The 18,342-nt window shown below is 39.7% G+C and overlaps 1 protein-coding gene across 3 annotated transcripts in view; it reads right to left on the bottom strand.

Moving 5' to 3' along the window:
• MIDEAS (mitotic deacetylase associated SANT domain protein) overlaps window positions 1-10,880 on the bottom strand; it is a 54,479-nt gene extending 43,599 nt beyond the window's left edge. The window contains exon 1 of one of the 3 annotated variants that reach the window (XM_038136901.1): window positions 10,420-10,880. The gene's annotated coding sequence lies outside the window, so the exon portion shown is untranslated. The other 2 variants (XM_038136903.1, XM_038136904.1) reach the window with 2 other exon arrangements.
• Window positions 10,881-18,342: the final 7,462 nt, after the last annotated feature.

Genomic DNA, 18,342 nt, shown 5'->3' with positions numbered 1-18,342 from the left:
TCTGAGAGATGTAAAAAATGCCCTGAACGCATGCTTCAATGAAGAATGTTGATCCACCACTTTCTTTCCTTCCATCTTTGACCTTTTCTGTGACACTACCAGTTGGATAACTGAGAAACAGAAAAGTATGAAATAACTGCATAAGAGGCAGACTGAAATCATCTAAGTGCACAGGACCAGGGTGATAATAACTTCGTTCACTGACATGATTGAAAGCCAAGTAAGTAACCTGGCTAGGGAAACTACTCAATCTGCTCCACACAGAAACTGAAGCACTCATTTCTGTGCACGCATTTCTAGAGTGCAATCCAGAAGACTCCATTCCACATCATAGATTTCTAGAACAAACATGACAGGATTAAGCAGAGAACTAAAATTCAGACTTTTAATCACAATATCCAGGAAAAAGCCAGTCAAGAGGGCCTATAGCAGATGCATATAGGCAATAATGTATCTGCAATTCAATGAAAAATTGCTATTTCACCCAAGGCTTAAGTGCCTCTATCTGCTGGAGGTAAACAGGGTGCCAAAAACCATTTCTGAACAGCGATGTCAGCTGCTTCTCAAGGAGGTGTGAGAGGGTCTAGGCTTCTCTACAAAGCCTGCTGACAAAACACCCAGCCATAGAGATGCAAATTCAGACTCACATACCACACCTTTCCCTATCAGGAGGGCCCATCAATCAACTCCTCCGTGTGGGGCAGAAACTCCATTTCTACTCACATTATGCCACTGAGTGTTAGGTCAGAGTATGGTTTTGTAGCCTCTCGGTTGAAGACGATTACCTCACCTTTAAACCAGGATGATAACATGGCACAAACGATGTAAAGTACTTGTCAGCAGTGAGCTTGCAAGAAAGGGAGCAGACTGGAAACATTTGTCCCATATGACCAGAAAACAAATGCTTCCTGAATTGCATTTTGTTGTCTTCTCTTTCAAGTCCGCCTGCCTTTAGTTTTACTTATCCAACAGCTGTCTAACAGCTTATAGGTGCAAGTGTAGACTCATGTATTGGATACAAGACGTTCCACGCCTGGAAGACCTAATGCTCTTCTGCATGAGGGCAAAGAGCAAGACTTGTTCTAAGCTCAGGGTACCTGTTCCTTATTGCTGCTCATTTTAGTTTCCATATAAGCAGCTTGTTGTGTCTAAGTATGAATAAAAGACTCAATGAAATCATAAATCATTTCCCTTTAAGGGTGGGACACCACAGAAAGAACAATAAAAGCACTTCAGGCTACTAAAAGTGATTAAGAGCAAGATTTTACTTCACATTTTAAAAGGCTATGCAAAGTCATTGCCTTCTTGGGAAGAGTATGGATGTGGCTTCTTAAATATTTTAACCCAATTAATGTGTTAGAAAGCTCCCCTAGCTTCAATTTCCAGGCTCTATTCCTGAAACAGATCTCTGTAAGAACTGCAGGTACAGACCCTATCACAGCATTACAATCTCCACTCGCAAATGAGATCCTGAAATTTACTTTTGACAAAAGGGATCCCTACAGATTGCTTAGCTTTCCAAACGTCTAGGTGTATCCTCCACCTTTGTAGCATATTATTCAAACTAAAGTGGTACAAACCCGCAGTAAAACCATACTGCCTCAGAAAATGAAAGTAAAACTGTAGACTTATCTACGCAGCCTGAGATCAGGTGCAGTCTTTTTCATTAATGCTCATGATGTGAAGATGTCCCGCTTCCAGCCAGCACAGGGTTATTTTTTGTAGCAGACATGAGGGGCACAGCTAGGTCATGGAGGTACTCTACACCATCTCATGTCATTGCTGGGATGGCGGAAAGAAACATTCTTCAAAGGAAAAGGGTGATTGTTGAAACTGTACATTTCCTTCTGGTAAGAAAATGTGGCAGAGGGAGCCATGACATATTTTATTGCTGTTACTGCTCCTTTTCTTATCTCATTGCTGTTTCCAGTAAATTGTTCTTAGCTCAACCTATGATCTTTGCCTTTTGTGCCTCCAATTCTCCTCTTCAGCCCATCAAAGTGGGAGAGGAGGAGAAAAGACAGAGAACCACTGTGTGGTTTGGAGAGTGGGGGCACTAGACTGGGGAGTACCATCCTAAACCTTGACAGAAGAGCAGAAGAAAAACATCTTAGCAGGTTTGAATTATACTCAAAATACCTTTTCAGCAGATCTCAAACTCAAGAGAATATAGAAAACTGGAATTTTTTTGTTTGTTTTGTTTGTTTGTTTTGTTTTCTTGTTTCATAAGAAATTACCTTTCTGTATTTAACACCAAAGGGTTGCTGCAAACATTAGTGCCATTTCTGCTTTTCAGCTGAGCAACATGTGAACCACAGAGTTTTCATGTTTACTTTTTGTCACATGGTCCTTGGAGTGTGCTATTATGGTACTATACAGGCTGAAGTAAGCACTTACAATTTGAGATCAAAATTCTAAATATAGTTTAAATACCAGTATCTCTCATGAAGGAAGCATTGAGAATTTATAAATCTAAGTATCTTCCTATATTGGCACTTTTTAAATTTTGTGTGAGCATGAGAATGTTGGTTTGTGGGTTGTCTTTTAAAAACAAGGTGTTTTGCTCTTTCTAAATGTCATTCTTCCACAAATATCAACTGGAACATGACAGTACTATAACAATAGAATATTGTTGATCAGGATTGGAACAGACTACTGATTTATCACCACTGGGGAAAAAGAAAGACTTCTGTTAAGAAAAAAATATAAGCTACTTCAACATCACTTTAGTCAGCACAAAAGCAGCAGCGTCTTGCCAACGTGTATGTTTTAATATCAACTCCAAGTATCAAATACACTGTCCCTTTAACTAAATATTCATGTATATGTGGTCAAGCAATTGCTGGTGATGACAAGTATTTGGGCCACTGCCCTTGCTCTCATACTTGCCTAATGATACCTCTGACAGAGGTGCCTAGCAAAGAAATCCATAAAGTGGCTAAAAAGCAGCAGTGCAAGCTGGAGGTCAGTGAAGGGTCTCTAGCCTAGCTCTGTCACCTCTGTGTTAGAAATGCACTTGCTTTATGACCAGTCCACCCCAGCTTCATCCGCCTCCTGTGCTTAAGAATTCAGCAGATACATGTTTATGCCACTCTCAGACAAACAAAGACCTGCATTGTGGCATACATGTGTGCACAGGCAGGCTAGTTCATTTTAAAATGCCAGGAGAAATTACCTGAATAAGGAAACTGAATTTTTCAGTGTGCAATTTTTATCAGTAGTAATTATTATTATTAAAGAGCTCTTCCAGTTGCAGATAAAAACTTTATGAATCAAGGCTTCAAATCTGCATTTCTTTTGCTAACAAAGCCTCTGAATTTTAATTTCCTCTCTAAAGGTAAGGTAACTAGGTTTATTTATATTGCAAATAAAAAAAAGCCCAGATAGCTTTGTTCATCTTTTAATAGAAAAATATCATCATTGACATCAATAAAGCTTCTGGCAGGGCAGCTCCTTATTCAGTTAACAAGTGCAAACCCCGAGTATAGTATTAGCTATATCACACTTCTCAGGTTTTTAATTCCTCAATTCTTCAAATGTTTATTATTTACATCTCAATTTGAAAATTAAAATACGTTGTTTGTAAGGAGCCTCACATTCTTTTTGTAACTTCTTAGGCACTAAAAGGTCTTTTTATCACAGATCAAATTTTTCTACAGAAATATTTATAGCACATTTTCTGCAGAAAGAAAGCTGCAATAGCAAAATAAGTCAGCTAGTACCATACCTGAAATATTTCACTTTTGCCAAAGAAAAAGGACTAAAGCAAGGAGGAGTCCCATACTTCAAAAAGAAAGCAGTTCCCATACCTCAAAGGGAAAGAAATGTCTTAAATATCCTTTTGACTCTTAAATGTATTTAGAAAATCATGATAACAAAAGACCGCTTCAATGCTGAAATTAAATCAGAAAAAAGTGAAGCCAATAACCAAATGCAACATTTTGCACAGTTGTTTACTTACAATCACACTCTTTTCGTGCAAAGCCTTTCTAGTTAATCAAGGAGGACAGCTTAAGCCCCTAATAACCGGAATGCCTAAGGGTACAGTAATGCTTCACTAGTATGACAGAAGTCTAGCTTTTGTTTTTAATATATTCCTTTTCTCCTCCAGAGGCATCTCAACATCCCTTAAAACATGTTCATTAAAATAAATATTGTTTGGAAAGTCGACATTATTTACTTATATATACTTATATTTTATAAAGATTTGAAAATACAATAGCTTTCTATTTAAAAAATCCAAATAAAATTGGTATTATTAATTAAGTATTATGGATGCTATAATTGTCCCCAATATATAGTGTGTCTCATGCAGGATTACATCTAGAGTTTATCACAAAAGATTCAAAGAGAATAATTCAACTCAGAATTTTCGAAGTCATGAAATCAAACTAAATCATAGGGGCAATCAGATTTCCCTGCCAGTCTCACATATGTGAGTATTTGGGATCTTAAGCTGTCATCATTGGAATCTCCTAAAGCAGTCAGAATATCTTACAGCTGTGGCTCTCTCTCCTCCCACCAGGAATTTGGCAGTGCTGGGATTTTGTTCACAAATGGTATAAAATCAAATTTAAATAGGAAAATACTTTGCTAAATTCTTCTCCACCCAAGTGCAGTAATTTCCCACAAACACAGCAAACTCTCAGGAAGTGAATGAAAGAATCCACCATGTAGGGAGAAATAAAAGCCTGAAATCAAAATGGTTTAATCTCCCAAGAGTATTGTTAAGGATATTATAAAACTGTAAACAAGAATGCAATTCTTGACAAATAACCAGGTGACATATGCAGGAGTTGAAGAGGAAATGCTCAAGGAATCCCAGGTGTACAGAGGCATAGCAGGTAAAGCTGCACCTAAGCATACATGATTAAGTCAAGTTTGAAAACTTGCAACATCCTCATGAAACTTGGAATCCAAACAAAAATGCACTTTTACCTATGAACTACACCGTAACAAGGCTACTTGGAGATTATTCAGGCTTCTGGGACTAGTTATAACTTTGGACCTCATTACGATGCACAGCGCAGACAAGGTGACAAGCGTTTCAGCAGGCTGACTGCCCCACAACATGCAGCTCCAGAGAACAACAGGTTCTGGTTTGTCCATGCTGAAGGGAAGCAGCCACTCTGATAGCTGGAAATTCACCACACAATTCTGTACCACAGACAGGCTGCAAAACCAAACCAATATTTCAAAAAGTCCTATTAGTTACAAGCCCTTCAAAAAAGAAAATAAAAAAATAGACAAGAACAAAACCTACAGTTATAATTCATGCATATTTTGATCACCATTACTCTAGAAATAACAAAAGCAACATTATCAAAGACAAGAAATTAAGATAAACTCCAAAAGACAACATTATATTCAAGGTTAAAATAATAGTACAAACAGTCAAACTAAAAACTTCAGCATGTTTAAAAAAAACCAAACCAAACCAAACTTCCCAAACTACTCTGGCATCACAAGGAAAAGAAACTTCTTTTGTTCTCAGGGGAGCTGAGTTATAAAATGAGATATGTGCATGGATATAACAAATAGTGTGTGTACATACAAATATACACAAACATTTGTCTTCCTAAAATAAATGACAGGCGGATATACCAATATATATCATTGTACTGTAATCTCTCCTATGATGGGGAAAGCCAAGCAACTGAGAACCAATGTGAGAAGATGATAGGCAGCAAAGAAAAAGCAAAGCATGAACACTGACTTGATTCCTCTTCCCGTCTCTTTACATCCCAGCTCTGAGCATGTAATGTATCAGTAACGTATGTAGTAAAAAATATATCAGAACTGCTTCTCAGTTTACTACTTCAGGTACTAATAGCACTTAACTGGTTTCAATCCTTACCAATGCTAAAGTCAAACTATACAGAACTTAAACACTAAGTTTCACTAAAGGAAAACATTATTCTATGCCTTGCTGTGAGCCTTTCAAATTGTCTTTAAGAGCAAGCAAAAAATTAACACACACTGAACACTTGGCCACACCCTCCCAATCTAGCTTTTCCCAGTTTTCAACCTCTTGATTAACACCCAGTCAATTCATCGAGGGGCAATCATGTAGTTTACTTGTACATAAAAAGAACATTAATTTTGGGGTATGTACATTTCAAAGAATATCTTACATCATATTATATACAGATTAATGAATTATATTAATTTAAGCATTGTTATCTGGTGGCTGACAGTTGCACAAAATACAATAAAAAGCATCAAGAGAGCCTGAAAAGCAAAGAATTAATTACCAAGAATATCTCTGCATCCACATTCGAATGGTTGCTCCTAAATACATGGACATTGACTGCATTCAAAATGCATGTATTTTGCACACTTTTTCCCGGTGTGCAGAGTAGATCTTTCCCTCATAACTTTTTCAGTCACTGGAGTCGATCAGCAGAGCACCAAGGGCTACAGCTGGAGTCCACCGAGAACCAGAAGCTGTGCAAAGCGTTGTGCAGTGCTCCTTGAGCAGACACATGCCATTTGTGCACTGCGAGCTGCTGGAGCTTCCACACGGAATGCAAGGGGCTGCAATGCAGCTACAAAAACTCTAATTATTACTGACCAGCCACCTCTTTCAGGGACGTCTGTAACCCATAACGAGGATTTCTTAGTTTGAAGGCTCAAATCACACCAGGGGAACGTGTGATTCAAAGTACAAGCAACTCCCGTCTGACAAAAAGCTCTCTGCCACTTGCAATTATTAGGGAAGGTCCTCAGGATATTTCCTTGAATTAGCAGTTCATCCCTCCTATTTACAAATTGCTCAGTGACAAGTCTTCCCTTTGGATGTGACTCATGAGCCTTGGTTTGCTCGTGCCAAAACCTGCAGCTTTTTGGGCATGTATTGCAAAACCTCACCAGCAGAGCTCCTGCCTCCCTCACCTCCCCATTTCACACTATGAATACTCAAAGTGGTTTACTTCTCACAGCATGTCTCTTAGAATGTAACTAATTGAACTGGAGACAACATTCATATTTACTACATTTAATTTTAGCATAAACTGTAATTTACTGCAACCAGTACTAAGATTTTATGCAAAACTCCAGGTAAAAAAAAAAAAAAAACAAAAAAAAAACCAAAAAAAAAAAAAAAAAAAAAAAAAAACCCACAAAAAAAACCCACACACACCCAAAAACGGGATACAAAAAAAATCAGCTCTTACCAACATTCTTATTCCACAATTTGATCAGTAGGTTAAGAAAAGTGTTTGCTAAATGTTTACCTAAGCTCAACAGAAATCTTTGTAAGTTTCTTGAGTAGAAATCCTTCAAGAACTGCTAAGCATATAGAAAATATATACAACTTTGCAAACAGGGCCACAGCCTAGACAGATTTCCATTCATGGCAGTCCCTCTTGTCTCCTTACATGCCTGGGCACACCTCCACACACACCACCAAGGTGGCCATTTCCAAAGAAAGGCTGTATGTCCTCAAGTCAGGGGCAACTTAAGGGCTGGATCAGCACTTTGACAGAAGAGTATCACGAAAGGGATAACAAGCTTGAAAATATCTCCTGTGGCTCCGCAGCCACCACTGACAGGTGACCATAGGAGTGAAAATGCAAAAATATAAACTAACATTTGGAGCATTTATGCAAGCTTTTGAAAAGCTTGCATTGTGCTACAGCCCCTCAGCACTTCACATCACCACTACTCGCATGCACTTGGATGGGTTAAAGGCTAGCACAGCTACACCTTTGTTTTGCTAGCATGCACACAAATGTACATATATATCTATGACTAATTCCACTGAGAACCACAAGACAACTCAAGGACGTGCAAGTTACCTACTCCTTTGTATACAAGTCCAAAGAATCCTGGCCAAAAACTCTCTCCCACCACACAGGTTGTGAAAACCAAAAGACTTAGCATAAGGAATGACTATTTGTATCACTACCACAAATTATTCAAATCAAATCTTTAGGAACTACTCCAGAGGTAATTTTGACATTAAAACATCCAGTATAACACAGATTGTCAAGTTAGTCAAGACATGAAGTACAATTTCAAGAAAAATCTACAAGTAGAACACCACAGTAATGCACACATTAACATATTTGTTTCATATGTTTTATTAAAACAAAATGCTCCAATAAACTTACAGAAGGATCACTAAGATAGGCTGTCAAATGACAAAAAACCAGAATGAAACAAAACACAAAAACCACTCAGCAGATCCCTTCATTCTTCATTAACAAAGCCACATATATTTTACAGGAACCATCTTCTTGAAAACCTGAGGAAACTACCAATAATATGTGTGTCTTCAGCTAAAATATGTTTTAGTTGAACACCAAGAAATTTTAAAGCAGCTTTCCATTTTTATAGTACTTTTCATTGCAGTGCTCAAAATACTTTACAAGCCTTTGTGGCATTTATTAAGACATCAGCTATAACAGCTGAAGATAACACTTCCAGAAAATTGTCTCTAGTGTTAGAAAGGCCAGTCTCTGAGCACCAGATCTGATATGTTTCAGATCTGTCATGAATTCCAAGTACTTTCAAAACTAAGCTGATAAAAATAACAGGTGATCCGCATTTCTGAAAAACAAGTCTAAGGGAACTTAAGTTGTACCCACAAGAACTTTGGCATTATTATAATGTTCTTTAAAGTCTTAGTTAAAAGCCTTGCTAATATAGTGTCAGTGGCAGACTTTCTCAGTGCCTCATACTATCCCTCAGCCAACACTGCCTACAAGATCACTGAACCAGATGCAACTTCGAAGTAAAGTTGAAAAAGCATACTCTGAGTGAATCTCTGGTCTGGTCGTTCTTTCAAGCTCTAAGTTTTTGTGGCCTGACACAGAAACTCTCCCCAATGCTCTTCTCTCCATTTCCAAGCCAGCTAGCTGAACTGCAGCTGCTCATTTTAACATAGGTCTTTTTCCCACACAAGCACACAAAAAATTAGACCAGAGCAAGAATTATGCTAAATGTGCAGGACTGTAGCAAACCTGCTTAGCTTTCACCTTGTATATAATCACTTTAGAAACATGAACCCGCAGATTCAATGAGCTTTCAATTTCTGTCTGCTGTGATTTCAGAAACTACTAGTGACGTTACTGCTGAGTATTTCAGATCTGTATTTCTACGATCAGCCTCACTCCACTTCTCCTACCTTCCTCTTCTAATTAAACGAAGAAGTCAGTCTAAGAGGAACGTGGCAGTTCAGTGCAGAACTCACTCTCTTTTTAGCATTTGCAATGCAAAACTAGGTTTTGTTCGGTACAAAAATCTTGCACAATAGCCTGTGTATACGTATTCGTTCCAACAATGCTGTCCTATGCAATCACTCTGTAATTACACACAGTCATAAAGCTGCTGCTGTTGCTGCTTGGAACTGCAGTCTCGCCCTCTAAACAACCTAATAGTCTCTGCATTAGGACATTTCTTTTTCTCTCTTCCCCTCCCTTAACTGCTTGCTCCAGTACAGATGGCCTTTACACTAAGCTCAAAGCACGTAGTCGTAGTCGGAATGAAATCAAGTTATCATTAAAAAATCGGACGTTTTTAAAAGAATGTAAAATAAATCTCTGCTGAGCAAATAGAATATTTCGCTAATTCTGCAAGCTGCAACCACACAAGACTTTACAAACCAAAAATAAATCCTGCTTACGCCTGTTTAAAAAAAAAACCCGTAAGTATTATATAAGACTCTCACATACGCGCGTAGGTGTATTGTCAGCTTTTACTGCTAAACTGCAACGAATCGGTCCTTTGCAGTTGCTGCCAGAAAAGAGCTGTACACTTGGGAGCACGCGATTTTTCAAAAATTATCTAACAAATTCCTCCCCACCCCCCTCCACTGCGTAAAGCCCAGCAGAGCGATCCGACCCTCGCCACGATGCGCGCTCAGGGCGGCCGGGACTCGGCGGCTCCCGCGCAGCACCCGGGGCCCCGCACCGCCGCGCTGCCCCGGCTCCGCCACGCCGCGAGCGAAGAGAACCTCCCCCCGCCCCAAAGCAGCCCCCCAAAATTCCATCCGCAGGCAGCTCACCCGGACACAGACACATCCTGAAAGCGGTGCTGCAGCCAGGCAGCCGCGAAGAGACCCCTCCGGAGCGCTCGTAACAACTCAGGCTACGGCAGGAGGCGGTGGCTCAGCAGCCGAGCCTGGTCCCCCGCAGCAGGCGGGCCGGCAGTGCCGCTGCCCCGGCCCCGTGGGGCTGCGCGGCCCGGGCGCGGAGCCAGCCGCCCTCGTCACCTCCACAGGTACTTCTGCTCCTCATCCTGCACCCAGCACCCACGAACAAAGCACGCACCACCACCCCCAAAAGAAAAGCCCCAGGAAAGACACCCCCTCTCCAAAATGGCAGGAAAACGGAAGCAAATCGTGCAAATTAAAAAAAAAAAATAAATAAACGCGCGGAAAACAGGAGAAGGAAGAAAGAGAACGTGCTGGCTCACCTGCGCAGCCAGGCACGGCGGGCGCCGCGGGGGAACGTGGAGCGGCTGTTTGCAGAGGGGGGCGGGAGCGAAGAAGGAGGGGGGGAAAAAAAACAAACTTTGTTTCTTTCTCTCCGGGACTCAGCGAAAGCGTCACTTCCTAGTGCAGTAAGCGGGGAGGCTCCCGGGCCCGGGCTCCTCAACTCCTCCTCCGCCCGCCTTCCTCCTCCTCCCTCCGCGGCGCAGCTTCCCGCCGGCCCTCAGCGCCTCATCCCGGCACGGGCCCGGGCCCCCTGCCCTTGTCCCCGGATCGCGGCTTGACCTTCTGCGCTTGGCTGTCGCTGCTGTTGGCAACGAAGGAGAGGAAATCCCCAACGAGTGAGGGGCGGGCAGAGAGTTTGCAGCATTGATTTGAAAGCCAAGCCCTGCAAAATACTGCCGTGTCCAGTACCCGGCGGAAAGCGCCGCTTTGATGCCCCGAGTTCAGATCCAGCCTCTTCAGCGAGATAAGGCTTCGTGTCCTTTCTCTCTAAAGAAAAGCAAACAAAGAGCTTTTGGTTTTTAAGGAAACCCTTGTACCAAAGGAAAACATGCTTTTCTGTTTCCCCCTTTCGGTCCCTTTTCTCACTTTTTCAGAAGAAAAAGTGGAAGAAAATTAAAAAAAAAAAAAAAAAAAAAAAAGGAAGGGAGAAAGGATGTTAGTCCAATGCAAATCCTCAGGTCATGTCTTATATTGTTGGCTGTTTTACCAACACCTGAAATTTACTTTCACAATAACTCATACTTCTGAGGTTTCTAAAAATGTCCAGCTCCTCTTCTGGAATATGGCTTCCTCTGCTGCCTTGGTCCCAGAATAAAAAACACAGTGTGCTGACAAATGCAGGCACGCTACTCTACCTTACTGAGGCAGGAAATAAAGAAGCTGCTTTGTCATTGCTCCCTCTGTAGACTGCTCTGCCACTTGAGTTTGTTAACAATCAATAAAACTTTTAGATTATAAAATAACCTTTCGACAGCATTCACAGATTAGACTCACATTCAGTGAAACGTCGAGCAACATGAAAATGCCAAACATTTTTCTTCAATGTGCACGTTGCCACATGTTTACCTTCATCCAGGCTCAGATCATTCAGTGCACACAGCAGCATTGCTGGATTTTGAGGGTTTTTTTTCAGACCAGCAGGTCAGTTTTCCTTCCAGCATGCATTGCCTTATAGAGTGAAATATAGAAGCAATTTTTTCACTGCTCACTGTAGTTCGCATTTCTTTCACAATAGCTCCTTGCAGAACTTTTTACCAGGGAAGTTCAAGATGCGTAGAGACAGGAGCCCAGAGTAGTGACTTGCCTATGACTACAGATGCATAACCAGGTTACTCTGATGAGTCCCAGGTCAGCAGTCTAATTACCACACCCAATCTTTTCCTGTCATGGTGCAGAGAATAACAGTGAGACACATGGTGGTGAAGAGCAAAATAGTAGCCACGGGTACTACTGGTAAAGGGTTTTTTTCTTTCACAACCAGAGGTATCATTTGATGCAACACCGTCTCAATAGGACCTTCAAGGAAAACTCTGCTATAGCACCATTAATACATTTGCTCTTCCAAACTCATGATAGACAGGAACAATAGGTCAAAAACTATTTAAATCAATACAGAAAGAATATTCCCAGATGTTCACAAATTACCTAATATGTAAAGCAAACATAAATTATTGAACATATAATTACTAGCTGTAGTCAAAGGCATACAACTCACTCATTTAATTTGCCCTAATAAAGATTGAAGTGAGAGATTCAATAAACTGCACTTATTTCCTCTCTGTTATGTTAGGCAATCGGTGCCTCCCATGAAGCACATCAGATATTGATGAGATTGAAATTACTTATGTCAGCTTTCACTGGGGGGAGAACAAACCCAACCAAAAATAAACCCAAACCCCACCAATCTTCTATTATTTTAAGTCATGTTCTAACAGCAAAGTGTATCTCTTTGTTCCAGACAGAACAAATGCATGTTGTACTTCTCCTGTTTGGAGGCTGGGAGCAAAATGATGAGCAGCATCTTGTGTTTCACAATACTTAATCACATAAAAGCAGCAGACAATGGCAGAAACGTCATCATCCGGCTGCAGAGGCTAAATTGCGCAGAGCAGGGAGTGTGCTTTCTGCCCTGCTCTAGGAGATATTTTAACTTGTTGAGTTTGATAGTTCCCTTCTAAGTAACATATTGGGTAGATAGGAATCATGCTGAGCCAAAGACAACATAGGAACCACAAGGACAAAGCTGAAACACACTGTAAGATGCAAAATCTATAGGAAAGGATGACTGTATTTCCTAAACATACCAAATGGGATGAGAACAAAAACAAGCAAGCAGGTTGGTACACCAGCTAGTTTATAGATCTAAAATAGAAGAAACACTTCAAAGACACCATGATGTTGATAGAGCTGTATGTTAGTGTATATCTTACCGAGCCATAAAAGTTTTATGAAGTGTTTTGTAAGGATTTTACAGTTATACACTCTTCAATTGTTTCTCCATTCCTCACATTACATGGTCCTTACATCTTCTCCAGAGCCAGCCATCATAATTTTCTTCTTTTCAGTAACAGCTTTTGCTGTGCTTTTTAAAAGTTTTTCTTTCTCCTTTTCTCAGCATATACTGAGATTACATGATGGCTGCACTTCTATCAGCTTTACCGTGACAAAACTTAATACACACGCATTCCCTGTTACGTAATTATTTTGTTACTACATTGAAGGAGATTGGAAGATCTCCTAGCTATCAGCATATAAAATCTTAGTGTTCTTTGGCTTGTACGGACACATCTTGTAGTGTAACAACATCGACTCATATCATTAATACACTGTATTGCACTGAGTCAGAATTTGGATTAAAGACTACGCTTTGCATACTTAAGTTTGCAAAACCGAGCCACAGGCTCAGTAGGTGGCACTCTTTTCCCCGCATCAGAGTAGAGCCAAGGCCCCGTCCTCTTTGTAATTCTCAGGAGCTGAACTTGTGCTCCAGTATGATGGGAGACATTATGGAGCCATTATTTCTCCCTGAAATTAGGTATAAAATGAAGGTCTTAACCACTATGGCTAATTAAAAAAGCATTTACACCCTTTGTAATAGGAGTTTCAGACTCTAATAAGACTAATACTTCCACCTCATAATCACACTGAAATTTCCTCTAAAATTTCAATAGGATGTGATTTTTATTTTAAAATATTAATATCAGCATAAACCAGTAATTAATTGCTGCAGTGTTTATCCCATAAATATATTCAATGCTCAGAGGCAGGGCTGCCTCTAGACAAGCCAGAGAATTGACTGACAGGAATCATGTGAAGTTCAACACAGACTAATGCAAAGCCGTGCACTTTGCCCAGACTGATCTGCCATTGCACAGGCTGGGGCTGGCAGGACACTCAGTGACACTGAATAGGATCTAGGGGTCCTGGTGGACAGTGGGAGAAACACCAGGCAGCAGTGAAGGCTCACACCATCCTGGCCTGTATAAAGAAAATCTAAGCTAGGTCAAGGGAGATTGCTGTTTCTCTTTACTCATCATTTGGTAGCCTGTGTCTGGAATACTGTGTGCAGTTTTGGACATCCCAATATAAAAAAGATGTTAATAAACTGGAGCCAGTAGAAAGTCAAGATGGTCAGGGGCTGGAACAGATGTCCTTAGCAAGGAGAAGCTGATGGAAACAGTGGTCATTTCAACCAGCTAGTGAAGATAGTGAAGCAATGAGCAACAGAGTCTGATTTCAGTGTTGACCCTGCTTTGAGCAGGAGACTGAACTGGTGACCTCCCAGAATCTCCTCCAACTTGGCTGATACTGTAATTCAAGAAGCAAATCCTTTTAACTCACACAAGAAGAGACGTAATTAAAAAACAGTCAGATAGTTTGAAAATGTCTTATAGGAAATACGAGTGGTTGTATCTGTTTCAGATTTGTTGGGCTTTAGTTTTGAGGTGGGGAATTTAGACGACCATCAGCCTGCTTACAAATAAAGCCATTCCCTCATAATCACCATTTCACAGCACTATTACAGGAGAAAAGGTTCATAAAATGGTTTTTATACAAGACCAATTACTTTATACTACAGAGAAATTTTAGTTTCTTCAATACCAATGTCTGTCTCCCATCTTTGTCAGAATTAATCACTCAAGTTTGAAATATTATGCAAGGGCACAACTTCTCTTGGGAAATTTGATGCAGATAGATAGTATGTTTGGAAAGAGGGAGTTTGGCCTATTTAAGAGTTTAAAAAAAAAACCAACGAAACAAAAACAAACCAACCAAAAACCTTTGTGCCTATATTTTACTCTTCATATATGAGTTTAAAATTAAAACACTTAATTCAAGCTAGATTTTAGCAAGATTCAGTTTCTTTGAACCTGGGGAGAAAATACATGTATTTATAGAGCATGCGTGTGTAAATACATATGTATACACACACAGTGTGTCATGACCTGGCTCCCTGAGAACTGGGAGGAAACCTTGTTGCATGAGGGGAAAGGGAGGGAAGCTGTGGTTTAGAGAAGAAACCACATGTGAAACAAAGTTATTCACATTTCTTAAACACTACTGAAAGAAGCTCAGATGCCATGCTAGGAAAGACAGTGCGGTAATCTATGAAGTACCAAACTATATGGCATGCTGAAAACCAGGACTGTTGACCCTTTCTTCCTAATTTTGCTAGCTTGTGTAGCTTTAAAAAGACTTTGTAGTCTTTCTGCATTTACTATCACTTTTCCCAGAATGCCACATTATTTGTTTGTTTTACAAACAACAGTCTGTGGTAACATTGTTCACTGAAATTGAGAAAAATACAGTATTTGAATAAGCTAACTGGTGAGCTGCAGGCCACATGGAGGTTGATTAGCTGAGCTTTGGTTAGCTCCAAATGCTCAAGTCCACATGTAAACTCTTCTGTCACAGTAAACTGTTCCTGTATTTTAGGAGCTCAGTATGCAGATGGTACTAAACTTCAGCATGCTCCATCACTAAACTTCAGCATGCTCCATCACCAAAGTGTCACCAATCTACACATACAATAATAGCACACCAAATGCTTCTTGCTGCTCAATTGACTGAATAGTGACAAAAGTCCTTCTGAAAATTAGGCTCAAGTTACCTTAAGGAGGATGATATTTAAAAAAAACCCTAACAACAACAAAAAAGATTTTTTAAAAAGCTGCCTGTAAACTGCCTCAGATTTTTTTCTTAAATATTTATTGATTATGTTGTCTTACATACAGTGTGAGAGGAACAATTAGAACATGAACTGATGAATATATGTATATTAGAACTCTGAAAATGTAAAGCATCCAAATTCTTTAGCTCTATTTAACTATTTATCATCATAATTTAGATAACATAAATAATAATGCAACTTCCTTGGGAAAAGTCCATGGTCTAGTAGCTCTCAACAAGATCAAGAATACTTCAGATCAGTGGAAATACTCCTGAAACACATGGTAGGCAAGAAATATCAAGAACTGGTAGGCATATCTAAATTTTTAATCCTAATACTTTTTTTTAAATGCTATAATCACTTCATGGGATGAAGTTGGGCTGAAGTTAAGGGGGTAGAAAAGTTCACAGTTTGGGGCCAAGATCAAGTGCTGAGAACAGGAATGACTGCAGTGCAGCAGCTACGTAGCTCAGGCACAGTCACATGCAAGAGCCTCAGCTTAAAGCAGCTCCCAAGAAAATGTTGCAGAAGCCTCCCATGAGACTTGTTTTGGCAGGTAACTTCCACTGAAGCTTCTTCTATCTCTCCTTCCTCAAGATAACCAGCTGTGCTTTCTTTATCTGGCTTTAAACCCAGGCAGAGAAACCTCCTAGAGGCACTCAGAGTCCTGACAACAACAAATGAACAAGAAAAGACTAAGTGACAGCATGTACTGCAAATATTCACAGCTTGGTTGAATTTAATGTAATAACAGAAATAAAGACTAGAATTTGAAACAATAAGATGTGATTTTTTTTTCTCTGTATAAAATTGATGTTATTTACTAGGAATTAGTATTACAGACAATAACCTATGCTGTTTCTTTAATACTCTGAGCAGACCAATTTCTTATTGAAACATGCAGAAGTTATTTAATTCTATCAATAGGCTATTTAATAATATAAAAATAAGATCTGCCCCATTGACATCAAGCAACTGATAATAACTAATGGTGCATTGTGTATAAATATTTGCAGGATTCTAGAATATTTGTGTTTTGTATTATTTATATGTGCAAGATATATATCTATATATATCTATATATATCTATATATATATATCTATGTATGTATGTGCATATATAGAAGAACATCCTCAAAGTAATTTCTTACAGAAAACATCAACTAGGAAATCCTTTTGAGCTTCAGTAGCTCATATATTACAAGAAGCAATCTTCAAGCCCATTTCAAATCATTTGACACTTATAGTCATTCAAGGAACTTTCAGCCCAAACAGGTTTCAGTGACAATGATTCAACACCATTGCAATTAAATTGAAACATATGCTGCATAAATCTAGGGGCATCAGGGGAATCAGAAAGCGAGCATTTACTAACACCAGGTTCTGTTGGTAGCCCATGGTATTCTCTCGTGAGGATTCATCCCTATTCCATCACATTAATAAAATACAGAACAGCAAGGGAACATAAACCACAGTGGGAGACACCAACGTGTATAAATAAGACATAGGTGACAGGCAGGTATAAATACAGAGGATAATCTGCAACTACATAATTATGCACCTTGATGACCTTATCTGTCCCTCTACTCCTTAATCCTTCTTTTCTGTCACTCCGTGCTTGCCTCTGCTGGCAGTTTGAATTGGTGCAAGCCAGGCTGCAGCTTCTTCTGTCATCACCACTACACTGTAGCATTTTTGGTGAATTGCTGTGCAGTTTTTATTCTTCTCAGATTCACAAGCAAGTTGCATCATTCTGATTTCCATACCTGGATTCCAGTAGTATTTTGGCAGTCCTCCATGATTCCTTCCAATACTAAGTTGTGACCTGTCCCAACCAGTTGGTCTGTTTATCTCTGTGATCTCTGAATATTCCTTATTTTTTGCATAAAGCACATTGCATATTCCATTATAAGGAAAATTAATTCAGTTACTCTCTTTATGTTTATTAGTACAAATCTCATTATGGAGGTTTTTCTTTTTTCTTCCCCTTATCCATTTTTAATACAAAATTTACAGGGTTTTTTTCTTGTCAATGGGAACCTTAAAAGGCTTGTACTTGTAGTACAATCTACAACAATTTTTTCCCATTTCTACATAGGGCATAAACCACAATTTCATAGCAACAACCCTACCTAGAATGGGGTATTCCAAGGCAGGAATATTTCCTAAATACAAATGTGGTTATATTATATATATGGTCCACTGAGCATTTGAGCATTATTTATGTTTTCTGCTAGCCAACAGAAACACATATCTTCATGGCTGCCACAGGACTGCCAGCCTGAAGGAAATGCAGCAATTCCAACAGGAAGCAATGAAATTTTTTATCTGTGCATCTCGGACATTTTGCAAGTACTCTCAAAACCCTACCCTCCTACACGCTAAGGAGGATGTTTCCTCCCTTGCAAATGCATGCTCTTCCCTCATCTCCCCCCACTCCTGTTCCTGCAGAGATTTCTCCAGCTCCTTGAAGCCACAGTGCACTGAGAATGCAAAGGATATTATCTGGAGGAGGCTAATGTAACCAAGATCTACAGTAGAAGAGCTAGGAATACACGTGATCCATGAAGGCAACCATGGAGAAGGTATTCAAATACCAAGCTCGAGTATTCTGTCTCTGCTGGATTTACCATAGTGTCTGTTTATATGTACTTGTTAGTTTCTGTACTCTTTCCTCATATGTATGAGAGAGGCATCCTCCAATATCCCTACTGCTTCAAGCAATAAAAAA

This window comes from Motacilla alba, chromosome 5, assembly GCF_015832195.1.
Source record: "Motacilla alba alba isolate MOTALB_02 chromosome 5, Motacilla_alba_V1.0_pri, whole genome shotgun sequence".
Classification (NCBI taxonomy): Eukaryota; Metazoa; Chordata; class Aves; order Passeriformes; family Motacillidae; genus Motacilla; species Motacilla alba.
This window is presented reverse-complemented; position numbering and strand designations above follow the sequence as displayed.